Source organism: Grampus griseus (genome assembly GCF_964374135.1).
Source record: "Grampus griseus genome assembly, chromosome: 3".
NCBI classification, from domain to species: domain Eukaryota; kingdom Metazoa; phylum Chordata; class Mammalia; order Artiodactyla; family Delphinidae; genus Grampus; species Grampus griseus.
In genome coordinates this window covers 136,905,092-136,927,654 of record NC_139019.1, presented here as the reverse complement: position 1 = coordinate 136,927,654, position 22,563 = coordinate 136,905,092, and the positions used below count along the sequence as shown (strand labels likewise).

The 22,563-nt window shown below is 37.7% G+C and overlaps 1 protein-coding gene across 2 annotated transcripts in view; it reads left to right on the top strand.

Moving 5' to 3' along the window:
• Window positions 1-22,563, top strand: part of GABRB2 (gamma-aminobutyric acid type A receptor subunit beta2) — a gene marked incomplete at both ends in the record, with an annotated part of 293,074 nt that overhangs the window by 212,696 nt on the left and 57,815 nt on the right. The window lies entirely within an intron of this gene.

Here is a 22,563-nt window from a genome sequence, read left to right as displayed (position 1 = left end):
GTCCCCCCATTTTTTAATTGTCTTTTTTTCCTTCTGTTGAGTTCCATGAGCTGTTTGTATATTTTGGAGATTAATTCCTTCTCAGTTGCTTTGTTTGCAAATATTTTCTACCATTCTGAGGATTGTTTGTTCAGTTTGTTTACGGTTTGCTTTGCTGTGCAAAAGCTTTTAAGTTAATGAGGTCCCATTTGTTTATTTTTGTTTTTAGTTCCATTACTCTAGGCGGTGGATCGAAAAAGATCTTGCTGCAATTTATGTCAAAGTGTGTTCTGCGTATGTTTTCCTGTAAGAATTTTATAGTATCCAGCCTTACATTTAGGTCTTTAATCCATTTTGAGGATTTTTTTTGTGTATGGTATTAGGGAGTGTTCTAATTTCATTCATTTACATGTAGCTGCCCAGTTTTTCCAGCACCACTTATTGCAGAGACTGTCTTTTCTCCATTGTATATCCTTGCCTCCTTTCTCATAGATTAGGTGACCATAGGTGAGTGGGTTTATCTCAGGGCTTTCTATCCTGTTCCACCGATGTATATTTCTGTTTTTGTGCCAGTACCAAACTGTTTTGATTATTATAGCTTTGTAGTATAGTCTGAAGTCAGGAAGCCTGATTCCTCCAGCTCCATTTTTCTTTCTCAAGATTGCTTTGGCTATTCGTGGTCTTCTGTGTTTCCATACAAATTGTAAATTTTCTGTTCTAATTCTGTAAAAAATGTCATTGGTAATTTGATAGGGATTGCATTGAACCTGTAGATTACTTTGGGTAGTACAGTAATTTTCACAATGTTTATTCTTCCAATCCAAGAACATGGTATATCTCTCTATCTGTTTGTGTCATCTTTGATTTCTTTCATCAGTATCTTATGGTTTTCTGAGCACAGTTTTTTTTGTTTCCTTAGGTAGGTTTATTCCTAGGTATCTTATTCTTTTTGATGCGATGGTAAATGGGATTGTTTCCTTGATTTCTCTTTCTGATCTTTCATAGTTAGTGTATAGGAATGCAAGATATTTCTGGGCATTAATTTTGTATCCTGCAATGTTACCAAATTTATTGATAAGCTCTAGTAGTTTATTGGTGGTATTTTTATGATTTTCTATGTATAGTATCATGTCATCTGCAAACAGTGACAGTTTTACTTCTTTTACAATTTGGATTGCTTTTATTTCATTTTCTTCTCTGACTGCCGTGGCTAAGACTTCCAAAACAATGTGGAATAATAGTGGCAAGAGTGGACATCTTTGTCTTTTTACTGATCTTAGAGGAAATGCTTTCAGCTTTTCACCATTGAGAATGATGTTTGCTGTGGGTCTATCATATATTGTTTTTATTATGTTGAGGTAGGTTCTCTCTGTGCCCACTTTCAGGAGAGTTTTTATCATAAATGGGTGTTGAATTTTGTCAGAAGCTTTCTCTGCATCTATTGACATAATGGGTTTTATTCTTCAATTTGTTAATGTGGTGTTTCACACTGATTGATTTGCAGATATTGAAAAATCCTTGCATCCCTGGGAGAAGTCCCACTTGATCATGGTGTATGATCCTTTTAATGTGTTGTTGGAATCCCTTTGCTATTATTTTGTTGAGGATTTTTGCGTTTGTATTCATCAGTGATATTGGCCTGTAATTTTCTTTTTTTTTGATATCTTTGTCTGGTTTTGGTATCAGGATGATGGTGGCCTCATAGAATGAGCTTGGGAGTGTTCCTTCCTCTGCAATTTTTTGGAAGAGTTTCAGATATGTAGGTGTTAACTGTTCTCTAAATTTTTGACCAAATTCGCCTGTGAAGCCATCTGGTCCTGGACTTTTGTTTGTTGGAAGATTCTTTTTTTCCTTCTTTATTGGAGTATAATTGCTTTACAATGTTGTGTTAGTTTCTGCTGTACAACAAAGTGAATCAGCTTTATGTATACATATATCCCCATATCCCCTCCCTCTTGAGCCTCCCTCTCACCCTCTGTATCCTACTCCTCTAGGTCATCACAAACTATTAAGCTGATCTCCCTGTGCTATGCAGCAGCTTCCCACTAGCCAGCCATTTTACATTTGGTAGTGTATATATGTCAATGGTACTCTCTGACTCTGTCCCATCTTCCCCTTCCCCACTGTGTCTTCAAGTCCATTCTCTACGTCTGTGCCTTTATTCCTGCCCTGCCACTAGGTTCATCAGTACTGTTTTTTTAGATTCCATATATATGTGTTAGCATACGGTATTTGTTTTTCTCTTTCTGACTTACTTCACTCCGTATGACAGACTCTAGGTCCATCCACCTCTCTACAAATAACTCAATTTCAGTTTTTTTTATGGCTGAGTAATATTCCATTGTATATATATATGTGCCACATCTTCCTTATCCATTCATCTGTTGATGGACACTTAGGTTGATTCCATGTCCTGGCTATTGTAAACAGAGCTGCATTGAACATTGTGGTACATGACTCTTTTTGAATTATGATTTTCTCAGGGTATATGCCCAGTAGTGGGATTGCTGGGTTATATGGTAGTTCTATTTTTAGTTTTTTAAGGAACCTCCATACTGTTCTCCATAGTGGCAGTATCAGTCTACATTCCCACCAACAGTGCAAGAGGGTTCCCTTTTCTCCAGACCCTCTCCAGGATTTATTGTTTGTAGATTTTTTGATGACGGCCATTCTGACCAGTGTCAGTTGATACCTCATTTCAGTTTTTATTTGCATTTCTCCTGTAATTAGTGATGTTGAGCATCTTTTCATGTGTTTGTTGGCAATCTGTATGTTTTCTTTGGAGAAATGTCTATTTAGGTCTTCCACCCATTTTTTGGATTGGGTTGTGTGTTTTTTTACTATTGAGTTGCATGAGCTGCTGTATATTTTGGAGATTAATCCTTTGTCATTTGCTTCATTTGCAAATATTTTCTCCCATTCTGAGGATTGTATTTTCATCTTGTTTATGGTTTCCTTTGCTGTGCAAAAGCTTTGAAGTTTCATTAGGTCCCATTTGTTTGTTTTTGTTTTTACTTCCATCACTCTAGGGGGTGGGTCAAAAACGAACTTGCTGTGATTTATGTCATAGAGTGTTCTGCCTATGTTTTCCTCTAAGAGTTTTATAGTGTCTGGCCTTGCATTTAGGTTTTAAATCCATTTTGAGTTTATTTTTGTGTATGGTGTTAGGAAGTGTTCTAATTTTGTTCCTTTACATGTAGCTGCCCAGGTTTCCCAGCACCACTTATTGAAGAAGCTGTCTTTTCTCCATTTTACATTCTTGCCTCCTTTATCAAAGATAAGGTGACCATATGTGCATGGGTTTATCTCTGGGCCTTCTATCCTGTTCCATTGAACTATATTTCCGTTTTTGTGGTAGTACCATACTGTCTTGATTTCTGTAGTTTCATAGTATAGTCTGAAGTCAGGGAGCCTGATTCCTCCAGCTCTGTTTTTCTTTCTCAAGATTGCTTTGGCGATTCAGAGTCTTTTGTGTTTCCATGCAAATTGTTAAATTTTTTTTCTAGTTCTGTGTAAAATGCGATTGGTAGTTTGATAGGGATTGCACTGAATCTGTAGATTGCTTTGGGTAGTGTAGTCATTTTCACAATGTTGATTCTTCCAATCTAAGAACATGGTATATCTCTCCATCTGTTTGTATTGTCTTTGATATCTTTCATCAGTATCTTATAGTTTTCTGCATACAGGTCTTTTGCCTTCTCAGGTAGGTTTATTTCTAGGCATTTTATTTTTGTTGCAGTGGTAAATGGGAGTTTTCCTTAATTTCTCTTTCTGAATTTTCATTGTTACTGTATAAGAATGCAAGAGATTTCTGTGCATTAATTTTGTATCCTGCTACTTTACCAAATTCATTGATTAGCTCTAGTTGTTTCTTGGTGGCATCTTTAGGATTTTCTATGTATAGTATCATGCCATCTGCAAACAATGACAGTTTTACTGCTCTACTGTTTTGGATTACTTTTATTTCTTTTTCTTCTCTGATTGCTGTGGCTAAAACTCCAAAATTATGTTGAATAAGAGTGGTGGGAGTGGACACCCTTGTCTTGTTCCTGATCTTAGAGGAAATGCTTTCAGTTTTTCATTATTGAGAATGATGTTGGCTGTGAGTCTGTCATTATATTGTCTTTATTATGTTGAGGTAGGTTCCCTCTATGCCCACTTTCTGGAGAGTTTTTATCATAAATGAGTGTTGAATTTTGTCAAACACTTTTTCTGCATCTATTGAGATTATCATATGGTTTTTGTCCTTCAAGTGGTTAATATGGTGTATCACATTGATTGATTTGTGTACACTGAAGAATCCTTACAATCCTGGGATAAACCCCACTTGATAATGGTGTATGATCCTTTTAATGTGCTGTTGGATTCTCTTTGCTAGTATTTTGTTGATGTTTTTTGCATCTATGTTCATCAGTGATACTGCCCTGTAATTTTCTTTTTTTGTGTGATATCTTTGTCTGTTTTTGGTGTCAGGGTGATGGTGGCCTCGTAGAATGAGTTTGGGTGTTTTCCTCACTTTGCTATATTTTGGAAGAGTTTGAGAAGGATAGGTGTTAGGTCTTCTCTAAATATTTGAGAGAATTCACCTGTGAAGCCATCTGGCCCTGGGCTTTTGTTTGTTGCAAGATTTTTAATCACAGTTTCAACTTCAGTGCTTGTGATTGGAAGGTTGTACTTTTCTAACTATTTGTTCATTTATTACGGGTTGTCCATTTTATTGGCATAGAGTTGCTTGTAGTAGTCTCTCATGATCCTTTGTATTTCTGTGGTGTCAGTTGTTACTTCTCCTTTTTCATTTCTATTTCTGTTGATTTGAGTCTTCTCCCATTTTTTCCTGATGAGTCTGACTAATGGTTTATCAATTTTGTTTATCTTCTCAAAGAACCAGCTTTTAGTTTTATTGATCATTGCTATTGGTTTCTTCATTTCTTTTTCATTTATTTCTGATCTGATCTTTATGATTTCTTTCCTTCTCCTAACTTTGGGGTTTTTTCTGTTTGTTTGTTCTTCTTTCTCTAATTGCTTTACATGTAAGATTAGGTCATTTATTTAAGATTTTTCTTGTTTCTTGTGGTGGGTTTGTATTGCTGTAAACTTCCCTCCTAGAACTGCTTTTGCTGCATCCCATAGGTTTTGGGTCGTTGTGTTTTCATCGTCATTTGTTTCTAGGTATCTTTTGATTTCCTCAGTGATCTCTTGGTTGGAATAACTATTTTTAAATGTCTCAGTTTCAGTTTGTAACATGGTAAGTATAAACAGGTATGACCCACACAAAGAAAAGCTTTTGGGAGGTCTCAATCATTTTTCAGAGTATAAAGGAGTTCTGAGATCAGAAATTTGAGGATGGCTGTTTTAGAAAAAAACAACTTTATTTTTCAGCTGTAGAAACTGAGCTCTAAAGAGTATATGATCTGCCCAAATTGTACAGCTCATAGGTTGCAACACTGGAACAGGAATATAGGTAGATCTCCTGATTTGGGTTGTGCCATATAACTCAGCCTATAATATTCATAAAACCAGTTGGAGATTCTCTGAAGCAGTGCCCAACTGTGAGTATGAATGTTAACCTGGAAATACAGGTATAGATTCTATTCTGTAAAGACAAATGTTTGCTTTTCTGTTTTCTCTGTAACCTAGTGTTCTCCATTAGCTTTTGCTACTTAACAGTCTGCCCCGAAACCTGATCTACTAAAACAAAAACTGTTTATTATTGCTCAGGAGGCTACGGGTCAACCAGGAGGTTCTGATGCTCTGAGCCAGGCTCAGGCCTGTATGTGTGATCCTCACGTGCTGAATGCTGTGATGAGGTGAGAGGGTCACATGTCTGTCATCCTCCATGGGTTCTCCAAGGCCTGTTCCCATGGAGATGGCAGCACTCCAAAAGAGCCAGGGGAAGTGTCCAACCCTCTAGTAGCCCAAGCTCAGAACTGGCTCAACATTGCTTCTTTGATTAAAACAAGTGGGAAGGGCAGCTCAGATTCAAGGTATGGGGAGATATTTTACCTCTTCTTGAAAGGAGCTGCAACATTATGTTGCAAAGGAGTGTGGAGACACTGAGAGGAATAATTACAGACATATTTCCATAGTATTTTAGAATAATCTAAAAATAATGACATTAATAATATTGTGAGGTTGTAAATACAGTAATAGGAATTGGACTCCAGTATAAAGAGAATTTAGTTAAAAATCTCATTTCTGACATTTGAGCAAGTCACTTACCCTCTGTAAATTGTAGCTCCTTCATCTGTAAAATGGGGATAATAATAGTTTCTACCTCAAAGGGATTAAATGAGATAATGCTTGTGAAGCTCTTGGCTTCACACAGGAAATGCTTTTAAAATGTCATCTAGTAGTGATTTTAAAAATCTTGTACATTAGATAAGCTCAGAGGATTCTTCCTGACTCCCTGTGAACAAAACAGCAATGCCATGTTTATGGGTATATGTCTGCCCGAGGAGCTTGTGTGCCATCAGCCCCAAAAGCTTCCTTCCTGCTGTTCCCATAAGCCCTCTCGCCGAACACAATTCTATTCCATCTCAACAGATGGAATATCTGGTATTCCATACCAGATATAAATACCTGGTATTTACCACCTTTCCACTCCAAGCCATGGTTACAGGTTTGAAAAATGTATGCTCTCTGTTTAAATAAGAACCTGCAATTGAGTATAGGAGATAGATTCCTTAACAGATAATTTAAATTAAATAGACTGAGTACTAACAGAAGAGATTATGCAAGCACAGAGGAAAGGGTCCCATACCTGGAGTTTCAGGGCAGTATTAACTTTTTTTTTATTAGTCAGGATACATACTAACAGTTCATATCACAGGTCAGCCACTCTTTTAGACCAAAAATTCCTCTGCAGGCACATCCTGCCTGACATCCTTAAATGTACAAATCCTCAGCTGACCTTCTATGGCAGTGACAATGCATGGAAGAATAGGTTAAGGTGGAGAGGTTCTGACCACTTCCAAATTCAGTAAACTAGGCCTTCACGTCCTCTTCCACCCCTTATTAGAAAGCAGACGGGCTGGTGTAACAGTTGATGGCATTTTATTACACAGCTGTGCATGTCTGCTAGGCCATTCAGTTGGCCTTGTTAATTTAAACATCTTCCATTACCACTCTTGAATTAACAAACTCTTCCATGTGACCATACCCCCTTTTCACCAGGGCACATTATTCCATTTGAGCAATAGGTACTGGCTGCTTCTGGAGGCTGTTTTGGCACATTGGTTTCCAAAATCTATCAGCCCAGAGAAAGTCATTACCAGAGGGCCATGGCCAATCCAAGGATATTTTTCTTCACTGAAGAATGGCAGTATATATTAAAAATCAGCAGACACAAAAAGGAGTCCAGGCAGCCTATAGGAACAGAGAGGAGCTCCCAGCTTCCAGCAGCCAGGAAACAGGACCTCAGAGCCGTAGCCACAAGAAACTGTATTTTGCCAACAACTTGAATGAATTTCGAAGCAGATTCTTCCCAAGAGCCTCCAGTTCCCTGACCAGGGATCAAACCTGCACTCTCAGGACTGAAAGCTCAGAGTCTTAACCACTGGACCGTCAGGGAATTCCCCAGAATCCCCCACTTCTTACCACCTCTGCCACCCTCATCCAAGCCACCATCATCTGAGGTTTAACCACTGAGAGGGACTGGGGGTGGCAACATCCCAAAGCAAGGAGCCCACTTAGCAACCGGATCTTAGATTCTGAGTGCTAAGATATCTGGCAGAGACCACTTCATCAAATGAATCAAGTAAACAAAGTTAACATCACAAGGAATGCAACACACTGAAATTGTGCACCCCTGATATGATGCAGTAGGAAGAACACAGCATCACTTGCATGATATTCCTGCCAAAGTACATCCTTGAGACCTGTGACTTGTGCATATGGCACCTCCAGTGGAATCCTTTCGGACATAACTCATTTTCCATGTGGATAGGAATTATCAAAGCAAAAACTGCACTGGTAGAGTTATAGAGGCGTGTGGCTGACAGGGTTTGGGTACTCCGGCCGGGTGTCAGGTCTGAGCCTCTGAGGTGGGAGAGCCGAGTTCATGACATTGGTGCACCAGAGACCTCCCAGCCCCATGTAATATCAATCAGTGAGAGCTCTCCCAGAGATCTCCATCTCAACGTTAATACCTAGTTCCACTCAACGACCAGCAAGCTCCAGAGCTGGACACACCATACCAAACAACTAGCAAGACAAGAACACAACCCCACCCATTAGCAGAGAGGCAGTCTAAAATCATAATAAGTTCACAGACACCCCAAAACACACCACCAGACGTGGTCCTGCCCACCAGAAAGACAAATCCTACCATATCCACCAGAACACAGGAACAGTCCCCTCCACCAGGAAGCTAATACAACGCACTGAACCAACCTTACACACTGGGGGCAGACATCAAAAACAACAGGAACTAGGAACCTGCAGCCTGCAAAAAGGAGACGCAAAACACAGTAAGTTAAGCAAAATGAGAAAACAGAGAAATACACAGCAGATGAAGGAGCAAGGTAAAGACCCACCAGACCAAACAATTGAAGAGGAAATAGGTAGTCTACCTGAAAAAGAATTCAGAGTAATGATAGTAAAGATGATCCAAATCTTAGAATGGAGAAAATACAAGAAATGTTAAACAAGGACCTAGAAGAACTAAAGAGCAAACAAACAATGATGAACAACACAATAAATGAAATGAAAAATTCTCTAGAAGGAATCAATACCAGAATAACTGAGGCAGAAGAACGGATAAGTAACCTGGAAGATAAAATAATGGAAATAACTACCACAGGGCAGAATAAAGAAAAATGAATGAAAAAAATTGAGGACAGTCTCAGAGACCTCTGGGACAACATTAAATGTGCACCATAATACGAATTATAGGGGTCCCAGAAGACAAAGAGAAAAAGAAAGGGACTGAGAAAATATTTGAAGAGATTATAGTTGAAAACTTCCCTAATATGGGAAAGGAAATAGTCATTCAAGTCCAGGAAGTGCAGAGAGTCCCATATGGGATAAATCCAAGAGGAAACATGCCAAGACACATATTATCCAAACTATCAAAAATTAAGTACAAAGAAAAAATATTAAATGCAGCAAGGGAAAAGCAACCAATAATATACAAGGGAATCCCCATAAGGTTAACAGCTGATCTTTCAGCAGAAGCTCTGCAAGCCAGAAGGGAGTGGCAGGACATAGTTAAAGTAATGAAAGGGAAAAACCTACAACCAAGCTTAGTCAACCCAGAAGGATCTCATTCAGATTCAACAGACAACCTTTACAGACAAGCAAGGGCTAAGAGAATTCAGCACCACCAATCCAGCTTTACAACAAATGTTAAAAGAACTTCTCTAGGCAAAAACACAAGAGAAGGAAAAGACCTACAATAACAAACCCAAAACAATTAAGAAAATGGTAATAGGAACATACATGTGAATAACTACCTTAAATGTAAATGGATTAAATGCTCCATCCAAAAGACATAGACTGGCTGAATGGATACAAACACAAGACCTGTATATATGCTGTCTACAAGAGACCCACTTCAGACCTAGGGACACCTACAGACTGAAAGTGAGGGGATGGAAAAAGATATTCCATGCAAAGGGAAATCAAAAGAAGGCGGGAGTAGCAATTATCATATCAGACAAAATAGAGTTTAAAATCAAGACTATTACAAGAGACAAAGAAGGACAGTACATAATGATCAAGGGATCATTCCAAGAAGAAAAAATAACAATTATAAATATTTATGCACCAAGCATAGGAGCACTTCAATACATAAGGCAAATGCTAACAGCCATAAAAGGGGAAATTGACAGTAACACAATCATAGTAGGGGACTTTAACACCCCACTCTCACCAATGGACAGATCATACAAAATGAAAATACATAAGGAAAAGCAAGCTTTAAATGACACATTAAACAAGATGGACTTACTTGATATTTATAGGATATTCCATCCCAAAACAGCAGAATACATTTTCTTCTCAAGTGCTCATGGAACATTCTCTAGGATAGATCATAACATGGGTCACAAATCAAGCCCTTGGTAAAGTTAAAGAAATTGAAATTGTAGCAAATATCTTTTCCGAACACAATGCTATAAGACTAGATATCAATTACAGAAAAAAAACTGTAAAAAATACAGACACATGGAAGCTAAATAATACACTACTAAACAACCAAAAGATCACTGGAGAAGTCAAAGAGGAAATCAGAAAATACATAGAAGCAAATGACAATGAAAACACAATGACCCACAACCTATGTGATGCAGCAAAAGCAGTTCTAAGAGGGAGGTGGATAGCAATGCTAGCCTACCTAAAGAAACAAGAAACATCTCAAATACACAACCGGACCTTACACCTAAAGGAACTACAGAAAGAAGAACAAACAAAACCCAAAGTTCATACAAGGAAAGAAATCATAAAGATCAGAGCAGAAATAAATGAAATAGAAACAAAGAAAACAATAGCAAAGATCAATAAAACTAAAAGCTGGTTCTTTGAGAAGATAAAATTAATAAACCATTAGCCAGACTCATTAAGAGAAAGAGGGTGAGGACTCAAATCAATAAAATTAGGAACGAAAAAGGAGAAGTAACAACTGACACTGCAGAAATACAAAGGATCATGAGAGATTACTACAAGCAACCAATAAAATGCCAATAAAATGGACAACCTGGAAAAAATGGACAAATTCTTAGAAAAGCACAACCTTCCGAGACTGAAGCAGGAAGAAATAGAAAATATAAACGGACCAATCACAGGTACTGAAATTAAAAGTGTGATTAAAAATCTTCCAACAAACAGAAGCTCAAGAGCAGATGCTTCACAGGAGAATGCTCTCAAACATTTAGAGACGAGCTAACACCTATCCTTCTCAAACTCTTCCAAAATATAATAGAGAGAGGAACACTCCCAAACTCATTCTACAAGGCCACCATCACCCTGATACCAAAAAAGGCAAAGATGTCACAAAAAACAAAAACTACAGGCTAATATCACTCATGAACATAGATGCAAAAATCCTCAACAAAATGCCAGCAAACAGAATCCAACAGCACATTAAAAGGAGCATACACCATGATCAAGCGGGGTTTATCCCAGGAATGCAAGGATTCTTCAATATATGCAAATCAATCAATGTGATACACCATATTAACAAATTGAAGGGTAAAAACCATATGATAATCTTAATAGATGCAGAAAAAGCTTTTGAAAAAATGGGTGTTTACCCATTTATGATAAAAACCCTCCAGAAAGTAGGCATAGAGGGAACTTACCTCAACATAATAAAGGCCATATATGACAAATCCACAGCCAACATCATTCTCAATGGTGAAAAACTGAAACCATTTCCCCTAAGATCAGGAACAAGACAAGGTTGCCCACACTCACCACTCTTATTCAACATAGTTTTGGAAGTTTTAGCTACAGCACTCAGAGAAGAAAAAGAAATAAAAGGAATCCAAATCATAAAGGAAGAAGTAAAACTGTCACTGTTTGCAGATGACATCATACTATACATAGGGAACCCTAGGATGCTACCAGAAAACTACTACAGCTAATCAATGAATCTGGTAAAGTAGCAGGATACAAAATTAATGCACAGAAATATCTTGCATTCCTATACACTTACAACGAACAATCAGAAAGAAAAATTTAGGAAACATACCCATTCTCCATTGCAACAAAAAGAATAAAATACCTAGGGATAAACCTACCTAAGGAGACAAAAGACCTGTATGCAGGAAACTATAAGACACTGATGAAAGAAATTAAAGATGATACAAACAGATGGAGAGATACAACATCTTCTTGAATTGGAAGAATCAATATTGTAAAAATGACTGTACTACCGAAAACAATCTACATATTCAACACAATCCCTATGAAACTACCAGTGGCATTTTTCTCAGAGCTAGAACAAAAAATTTCACAATTTGTATGGAAACACAAAAGACCCCAAATAGCCAAACCAATCTTGAGAAAGAAAAATGGAGCTGGAGGAATCAGGCTCCCTCACTTCAGACTATACTACAAGGCTACAGTCATCAAGACAGTATGGTTCTAGCACAAAAACAGAAATATAGATCAATGGAACTAGATAGAAAACCCAGAGGTAAACCCACACACATATGGTCACCTTATCTTTGATAAAGGAGGCAAGAATATACAATGGAGAAAAGACAGCCTCTTCAATAAGTGGTGCTGGGAAAACTGAACATCTACATGTAAAAGAATGAAATTTAGAACATTTTTTAACACCATACACAAAAATAAACTGAAAATGGATTAAAGGCCTAAATCTAATAGCAGACACTATAAAACTCTTAGAAGATAACATAGGCAGAACACTCTATGACATAAATCACAGCAAGATCCTTTTTGACTCACCTCCTAGAGAAAGGGAAATAAAAACGAAAATAAACAAATCAGACCTAAAGAAACTTAAAAGCTTTTGCACAGCAAAGGAAAGCATAAACAATAGAAAAAGACAGCCTTCCGAATGGGAGAAAATATTTGCAAACGAAGCAACTGACAAAGGATTAATCTCCAAAATTTACAAGTAGTTCATGCAGTTCAATATCAAGAAAACAACCCAATCTAAAAATGGGCAGAAGACCTAAATAGACATTTCTCCAAAGAAGATATACAGATTGCCAACAAATACATCAAAGGATACTCAACATCACTAATCATCAGAGAAATGCAGATCAAAACTACAGTGGGGGGCTTCCCTGGTGGCGCAGTGGTTGAGAGTCCGCCTGCCAATTCAGGGGACACAGGTTCATGCCCCGGTCCGGGAAGATCCCACATGCCGCGGAGCGGCTGAGCCCGTGAGCCATGGCTGCTGAGCCTGCACATCCGGAGCCTGTGCTCCGCAACGGGAGAGGCCACAAGAGTGAGAGGCCCGTGTACCGCAAAAAAAAAAAAAAAAAAAACTACAGTGGGGTATCACCTCACAGCAGTTAGAATGGCCATCATCAAAAAATCTACGAACAATAAATGCTGGAGAGGATGTGTAGAAAAGTGAACCCTCTTGCACTGTTGGTGGGAATGTCAATTGATACAGCCACTATGGAGAACAGTTGGAAGTTCCTTAAAACACTAAAGATAGAACTACCATATGACCCAGCAATCCCACTACTGGGCATATACCCTGAGAAAACCATAATTCAAAAATAGTCATGTACCATAATGTTCATTGCAGCTCTATTTACAATAGCCAGGACATGGAAGCAACCTAAGTGTCCATCAACAGATGAATGGATAAAGAAGATGTGGCACATATATACAATGGAATACTACTCAGCCATAAAAAGAAACGAAATTGAGTTATTTGTAGTGAGGTGGATGGACCTAGAGTCTGTTATACAGAGTGAAGTAAGTCAGAAGGAGGAAAACAAATACCGTATGCTAACACACACACACACACATATATATATATATATATGGAATCTAAAAAGGAATAGGACAGGAATAAGGACACAGACATAGAGAATGGACTTGAGGACACGGGGATGGAGAAGGGTAAGCTGGGACGAAGTGAGAGAGTGTCATGGGCATATATATACTACCAAATGTAAATTAGATAGCTAGCTGGAAACAGCTGCATAGCATAGGGAGATCAGCTCGGTGCTTTGTTGCCACCTAGAGGGGTGGGATATGGTGGGTAGGAGGGATACGCAAGAGGGAGAGGATATGGGGATATTTGTATATGTATAGCTGATTCATTTTGTTATACAGCAGAAACTAACACACCATTGTAAAGCACTTATACTCCAATAAAGATGTTAAACAAAAAAATCAGCAATGTCGGGAAGTTTTTTTTCGACACAGGGCCTTTGCTTTAACTTGGTAGCTCCCTTTTATGGAGTGGTACCAGTAGCACTGCCTTTTTAATGATTTGGAGCCTGGTGCATGGAAATAACACATCCCAAGACATAAATAATGTTCAGGTTTGCAATTCTTCCACCTTGCAATTCAGCAAATGGCATCTGTTCACTGCACTCAAAGGGAGCAGGGATCTGATGAACCACAGCTAATGGGTAGCATGTTGACTGTTCAGTCCAGCAAGCTTGTACAAGTGCCACCCTTGGTAAAACCTGTATTAAGGTCTTACCTATATTAAGGAGGAGGGGGGCTACAGAGAAGTTATCAGACATGGTTCTTCAGCCTCCAGCGTATTCTAGTGGCTGAGACCAACACATTCACAAATCCTCTATTGCAGAACTAGTCGATGAGCAGGGATTCCAGCACAGTGCTGTGGAAACCTCAGGGTAGGAAAGAAAAGGATCCCCACTGAAGGAAGATGAGATGTGTCTTGGGAAAGGTGAAAGCTGAGATGAGGCCTGAAAGTGTACAGAAATGTGATGTTAGAGGTAAAACTATTTCAAGTATCTTAAATAATTTGAACCAAGGCCTGGAGGTCAAAGGGTTACTAAAGACTGTGGGCAGAAGATAGAAGCTTTAGAAGAGGAAGAAGTATAACAGAAGATGAGGCTGCAAGATAGAGTTTTGAATGCCTGACCAAAGAATTTGCATTTAATTCTCAATCTACTGGGAAGGCATCAAAAAGTTCTCCATATTTTTTTTTTTTAAGGCATGGAAGTAGCATTATCAACCTGTTTGTAAACAAAGTAATAATAGCAGCATGTTTAGTGTAGATTAGAGGAAGGGGGGAACCTAAAAGGTTGTTGACTAGTCTATTGAGGAAAGTAAATAAAAGATGCAGACATCTGATGCTAGAGTGGAATCTTCTTAGTCCGAATATCATTAAATATTCAAATAAAACTTGAATGAATACAAATTTGCAGGAAACTTTTAGAGGTAGCCCCATCTCCCTTTTCTCTTCTATTATTGCTTTATTGGTGAGCATAGGTCATAGATTATTAAAGAAAACCAGACCCCTGGATACTGGCAGCATCAGAAACATCTCCTGTTGTTCCTTATTAGAGAGGTGGAACTGGGAGAAGATATTTTAATTTTGGAGGTATAAAACCTTTATTCAGAAGAAACATTCTTCTTCTCTGGGTCAGGATAGATACCATACATGCCTTTCCTGACTCCCATGGCAAGGCAAATGACTTTTGCTCTATAAAATCTCCTGATCACTTGCTATCCAGAGGATGGTACATGGACACACAGCATCCTTCCTACCTGGGAGGTTATTAAAAATACAGAATCTCAGTCTCTACCTACTTAATCAGTGTTTGCATTTTAACAAGGTTTCCGGGTGATTTCTATGCATATTAAATTTGAGAAGCACCAGCCTTTTTTTTTTTTTTTTCAGCTAAAAGTTCTCCTACTTTTCTATATTACTTCAGGATTTAGGGCTCATGCATATGGAAAAAGCAGGGTTGGGTGGAGGAGAGGAATCCTGGTAGCCATAACCCAGTCTAGTTCTCCTTTCAAGACAAAAACTATATATAGAGTTTAAGGCAGTGCCTGACACAGAAGGGCTTTGTAAAACATAGCTACTGTTATGGTGACTCTTTTTGCCTATTATTTTTTTTCAGTTGGTTTCTCTTACCTGGACCATTATTTTAATTGCTTCAACCTCTCCAATCACAAGAAATCATAAGAAACACTTCACAGAGCTAAACTGGCAGAAAGGGCTACCAGTTCACCCTGCTCCCATACAGAGACAATAAATACTAAGTTTGCATTGAAATCCAAATAAAGAAATGATCTTTAAGGTACAATATCTAACATTGGCTTGATTATGATCAATTTCCTGTTCTCTTACATCATACAATTTGAATTTGAAAACAGTAATAGCACAAAAAGATAGATTATCTTTGATGTGGGACGAATTCTGGGCCATGACTTGATGGTGTCCTCACTAAGATGCCACTAGGTAATCAAGTCTGACCCATCCTAGGCCAATTGTTTGGGGCTGCTTGAGGCCTAGAAAAGATTTGACAGCAGAACATTTGTGTCTAGCAGTCCATCTTAAAGAGCAGAGTGAAGAATAAGACAATCCAGGAGTCAGAGCAATCACTCAGAGTGTCTTTGGAACACTTTCATTGCTGAATTTAAAGAGTCGTGGCTGACAAGTGAGTTTCTCTCTCTCCCTCTTGAAAAATCCCTGTAACTTTAATTGGCATTGACTGTACTCAGTCTTGCACCTTTGCACTTACATACAGGCCTCTTCATGGAGTGGAATCCATTCTGATTGTGGAGGCTTCTAATCGTGGTCACTGAGTTAGTCCTGAAAAAAATGTTTGCATTCTTGTTCTTGTAAATGGCAGTACAGTTGACCATTGAACAATGCAGCTGTTAGGGGCCCAACCATCAACACAGTCGAAAATCCCCGTCTAATTTATAGTCAGCTCTCCGTACCCACGTTTTTCTGCATCCACAGTTCCACATCCATGGATTCAACCAACCGTGGATCGTGTAGTACTGTAGTATTTCCTATTGAAAAAAATCCTTGTATAAGTGGGCCCATGCAGTTCAAACCATGTTGTTTAAAGGTCAGTTATACTATGTTACTATTGCTATGTTGATACGATGGGAGACAGAAAATGGATAACTACCAGAGAACATTTAACAGTCCAATTGAGGAGCAAAGTGTAAATAAGTAACAGGAGAATAATAAGTCACTTTAATTTTCCACTAGGAAAAAATATGGTAGCATTGATAATTCAGTTAATTCTTCTAAATGTTCTCATCAGCCTCGCCTGTTTAATATCTTGTTACAGGTTCATATTTTTTGCATAGTAGTATCCTTCTAAAATGTAACGTTTACTTAGTAGATAACAAAACAAACGTAAACTATCAGTAAAGTGAGAAAAAAACTTGTTTAAATGCCATGTTATGTAATAAGGTACATAAGAGTTGTGAGAATCTGTTCAGTTATTATGTAAATGATTTTAAAATGGCATTTTTGCTCCTTAAATCTCATATAGTACAGGTATTTACCAATATCTATCATTTGTGTCTTATACAGATTTATAAATTTACATATTTATCCTTTCTGATCAGGGTTTTGTAACATTTCATGCAGTTTTAATTCCTCCAGGTAAATTCCAATAAATTTGTGTTTTGGTTTATTCATAGGCCAATTGAATTGATGTGGATTATGTTTTTAATGATAACAATACAATATAATTTAATCACTCAGTTTCTGGAATCCCATGAATAAAATATAAAAGATGAATTTATTTTGCAAGACATTAATGAGGAGCTTCAGTTCATCTCCTCCTTCTGATACCTTTTAAAAGATATCTAATTATTTTTTACTCATTATTATTATGACAGATGTAAAGTCAGGTCATATGTATTTGCATATGTTTTATTTTTTAATTACATTGAGAGACCAATAAATATTCCTTGAGAGAAAATTCAAAGAAAAGAAGAAAACTAGGTCTGCTTTCAGCTAATCCTACACAGTATATTGAGCTGGCTTTTGAACTTGACCACCCTGGCACTGTTATGGATTGTTGGTCTTTCATCTACAGAAATTGATGATGCAAGAGCATATACTTGCTTTCCATTTGCAACATTCTATCCTTGGTTAACCCAAAATGAAGTCAAGAAGACTGAGGTTTTTAAAACCAGCAGTAGCCAAGGAGTATATATGATATCCTGCTCCATTGTGTCAGATTCCACAATCATAGGCATCAAAATAACCTTCTAATGTGTTTTTTTTTAAATTGGAGTATAATTGCTTTACAGTGTTGTGTTAGTTTCTGCTGCACAGCGAAGTGAATGAGCCATATGCATACACATATCCCCTCCCTCTTGGAACTCCCTCCCTCACCCCCATCCCACCCAACTAGGCCATCACAGAGCACCCAGCTGACCTCCCTGTACAGCAGGTCCCCACTAGCTATCTATTTAACACACGGTAGTGTATTTATGTCAAACCTAATCTCCCAATTCATCCCACCCTCCCCTTCTGCCCCTCTGTGTCCACACGTCCGTTCTCTACGTCTGCCTTTCTATTCCTGCCCTGCAAACAAGGTTCATCTGTACCATTTTTCTAGATTCCACATATATACATTAACATACTATATCTGTTTTCCCTTTCTGACTTACTTCACTCTGTATGACAGACTCTGGGTCCATCTACATCTCAACAAATGACCCCATTTCATTTTTTTATGGCTGAGTAATATTCCATTATATATATGTACCACATCTTCTTTATCCATTCATCTGTTGATGGACATTTAGGTTGTTTCCATGTCCTGGCTATTGTGAATAGTGCTGCAATGAACATTGGTATACATGTGTCTTTTTGAATTATGGTTTCTCAGGGTATATGCCCAGTAGTGGGATTGCTGGGTCGTATGGTAGTTCTATTTTTAGTTTTTTAAGGAACCTCCATACTGTTCTCCATAGTGGCTGTATCAATTTCCATGCACACCAACAGTGCAAGAGGGTTTCCTTTTCTCCACACCCTCTCCACCATTTATTGTTTGCAGATTTTCTGATGATGACCATTCTGACCAGTGTGAGGTGATACCTCATTGTAGTTTTGATTTGCATTTCTCTATTTTTTATTTTATTTATTTTTTAAATTTATTTATTTATTTTTAGCTGTGTTGGTTCTTCATTGCTGTGTGCGGCTTTCTCTAGTAGTGGCAAGTGGGGGCTACTCAGCTACTCTTTGTTGGGGTGCACAGGCTTCTCATTGCAGTGGCTTCTCTTGTTGCAGAGCACAGACTCTAGATGCGTCGGCTTCAGTAGTTGTGGCTCACGGGCTCTAGAGGACAGGCTCCGTAGTTGTGACACATGGGCTTATTTGCTCCATGGCATGTGGGATCTTCCCAGACCAGGGATCAAACCCATGTGCCTAGCATCGGCAGGCAGATTCTTTTTGTTTTGTTTTGTTTGTTTTCTTAATTTTTTTATTGAAGTACAGTTTATTTACAATGTTAGTTTCTGCTGTACAGCAAAGTGATTCAGTTACACACACACACACACACACACACACACACACATACACATATATATATACCTTCTTTTTTTATATATTCTTTTCCATTACAGTTTATCATAGGATTTTTTTAACATTTTTATTGGAATATAATTGCTTTACAATGGTGTGTTAGTTTCTGCTTTAAAACAAAGTAAATCAGCTATACATATACATATATCCCCATATCTCTTCCCTCTTGCATCTCCCTCCCTCCCACCCTCCCTATCCCACCCCTCTAGGTGGTCACAAAGCACCGAGCTGATCTCCCTGTGCTATGCAGCTGCTTTCCACTAGCTATCGGTTTTACACTTGGTAGTCCATATATGTCCATCCCAGTCTCTCACTTTGTCCCAGCTTACCCCTCCCCCTCCCCATGTGGTCAACTCCATTCTCTAGTAGGTCTGCATCTTTATTCCCCTCCTGCCCCTAGGTTCTTCATGACCATTTTTTTTTTTTTAGATTCCATATATATGTGTTAGCATATGGTATTTGTTTTTCTCTTTCTTACTTACTTCACTCTGTATGAGAGATGCTATGGTCCATCCACCTCACTACAAGTAACTCAATTTCGTTTCTTTTTATGGCTGAGTAATATTCCATTGTATATATGTGCCACATCTTCTTTATCCATTCATCTGTCAATGGATGCTTAGGTTGCTTCCATGTCCTGGCTATTGTAAGTAGAGCTGCAATGAACATTGTGGTACATGACTCTTTTTGAATTATGGTTTTCTCAGGGTATAGGCCCAGTAGTGGGATTGCTGGGTCGTATGCTAGTTCTATTTTTAGTTTTTTAAGGAACCTCCATACTATTCTCCATAGTGGCTGTATCAATTGACATTCCCACCAACAGTTCAAGAGGGTTCCCTTTTCTCCACACCCTCTCTAGCATTTATTGTTTGTAGAGTTTTTGATGATGGCCGTTCTGACTGGTGTAAGATGATATCTCATTGCAGTTTTGATCTGCATTTCTCTAATGATTAATGATGTTGAGCATTCTTTCATGTGTTTGTTGGCAATCTGTTTATATTCTTTGGAGAAATGTCTGTTTAGGTCTTCTGCCCATTTTTGGATTGGGTTGTTTGTTTTTTTGTTATTGAGCTGCATGAGCTGCTTATAAATTTTGGAAATTAATCCTTTGTCAGTTGCTTTATTTGCAAATATTTTCTCCCATTCTGAGGGTTGTATTTTCGTCTTGTTTATGGTTTCCTTTGCTGTACAAAAGCCTTTAAGCTTCATTAGGTCTCATTTGTTTATTTTTGTTTTTATTTCCATTTCTCTAGGAGGTGGGTCAAAAAGGATCTTGCTGTTATTTATGTCATAGAGTGTTCTGCCTATGTTTTCCTCTAAGAGTTTTATAGTGTCTGGCCTTACATTTAGGTCTTTAATCCATTTTGAGTTTATTTTTGCATATGGTGTTTGGGAGTGTTCTAATTTCATTCTTTTACATGTAGCTGTCCAGTTTTCCCAGCACCACTTATTGAAGAGACTGTCCTTTCTCCATTGTATATTCTTGCCTCCTTTGTCAAAGATAAGGTGACCATATGTGTGTGCGCTTATCTCTGGGCTTTCTATCCTGTTCCATTGATCTATATTTCTCTTTTTGTGCCAGTACCATACTGTCTTGATTACTGTAGCTTTGTAGTATAGTCTGAAGTCTGGGAGCCTGATTCCTCCAGCTCCATTTTTCTTTCTCAAGACGGCTTTGGCTATTCAGGGTCTTTTGTGTCTCCATACAAATTTTAAGATTTTTTGTTCTAGTTCTGTAAAAAAAAAAAAATGCCATTGGTAATTTGATAGGGATTGCATTGAATCTGTAGATTGCTTTGGGTAGTAGAGTCATTTTCACAATGTTGATTCTTCCAATCCAAGAACATAGTATATCTCTCCATCTATTTGTATCATCTTTAATTTCTTTCCTCAGTGTTTTATAGTTTTCTGCATACAGGTCTTTTGTCTCCTTAGGTAGGTTTATTCCTAGGTGTTTTATTCTTTTTGTTGCAATGGTAAATAATTCTTATTTAAAGAGAAGGTATTAGCTAACCTTTTTGAGCACTATCTACCAGTTACTTTTTTAAAGTATTTTACAGGGAACAACTTATTTTTCTGGCATAACTGCTCTGTGAAGTAGCTATTACTATTATTACCCTAATTTTCAGATGAGAAAATGGAGGACAGAGAGGCTAGGTAGCTTGCCCAACTAATACATAAGGAAAAATATATAATGAAGGATTTTTGGATTATTCTCAAGGGTTATGTTATCATTGGGTGAATTTTTTTGAATTCACTCAGAAGATACTTATTTAATGCCGACTATGTGCCAGGTACTGTGCTAGGAGCAAGAGACAGAGATATTAACATGATGAATACCTTCACATTGCCAAGCATCTGGATAAACAACCATTGTCCAAATCCACATGTATATTAAATAATTGTTGTATTAATTCAATAATTTATCCCAAGTACCTATTCTCTGCCAGGTGTTGTCTAGCAAGCACTGTGTCAAATATCTGGCTTTTTGACAGAAGTCTGTATTTTATTATAATGTTTCTACCTATTAAATACCCATTAGGCATCTCCTCTACAGCTGTATTGAAATGCCATTGATATTCTCATGCCTCTGCCTACAGAGAGCTTCTGTTACAAGATTTGTAGTGATGAATAAAAGAAGCTAAATACTGAGAAAAGGAAGCTGGAGGACCAGAAACACACCCTTCACTAGTTTATACTTAGTCCTCTATTGGCAGTAGTGAGTTGACTTTTCCCTTGTTCTCTTCTTTCGAAGATGGCTGCATTCTAGAAAACTATTGCCTCCTTGTTTCATAAATACCTTTTTTTGTTTATACACAGATTCAATTTTACAATACACTTCTAAATATCTAGCTTGATTCTAGGAGTAAGTTGACCCTCTTTTTTATTTTAAACTGTTTTATGAATGGTGCGGTTGTCATTGACTCTAAACAATTTCATAACTGAGAGATGTGTACAGATAACCAATGACAAATGCAACTTAATTTGAGTTGAAGTTCTGGACTCTGTCAGTTCCCATGGCCACATTAAGAAAGTTGCCATCTTAGGAAAAGAGCAGTTATACTTTGGGACAGACACCTGAGTTCTTAGGTTTAGATAGCGAATATTAATGGAGTAGATTAATAAGGAGTGAGAGCTCTTATCTGAGAATCAGCTTGCTGTGTCATTCACTTAATACCTGGGGTTTCCTTTAAAGCCAAGAGTAATTTACTTTTAAATCTAGTTTTCTATGAAGAAAGACATTCTCTAACAAAACAAAGGCTGTAAGTGAGATCATGCTAATAAAAATGTTGGTGGTCTATAATCTATTTAAACTCCACCATCTTTATTACAATTTATGATGTTTGCAAGTAAATAACCCTTTTGAAAATCATTAGCTATTATCCAAAAGCCTATTGTTAGGGAACTGCAAGTTCAAGTTTTCAAAAACTCTTCCAAAAAATCTCTATATCTATTATCAGATAAAGATGGCTACTCTTTTGAATAAAGAAGACTTCAGATTTCTAGAAAAGTTAAGACAACGCCTGAGCTATGCTATGGTTGATATAGATTCTCAAGTTGAGGGTATTGTAGTTCTTTGAAAAATAATTTGCTTCCACTTTTTT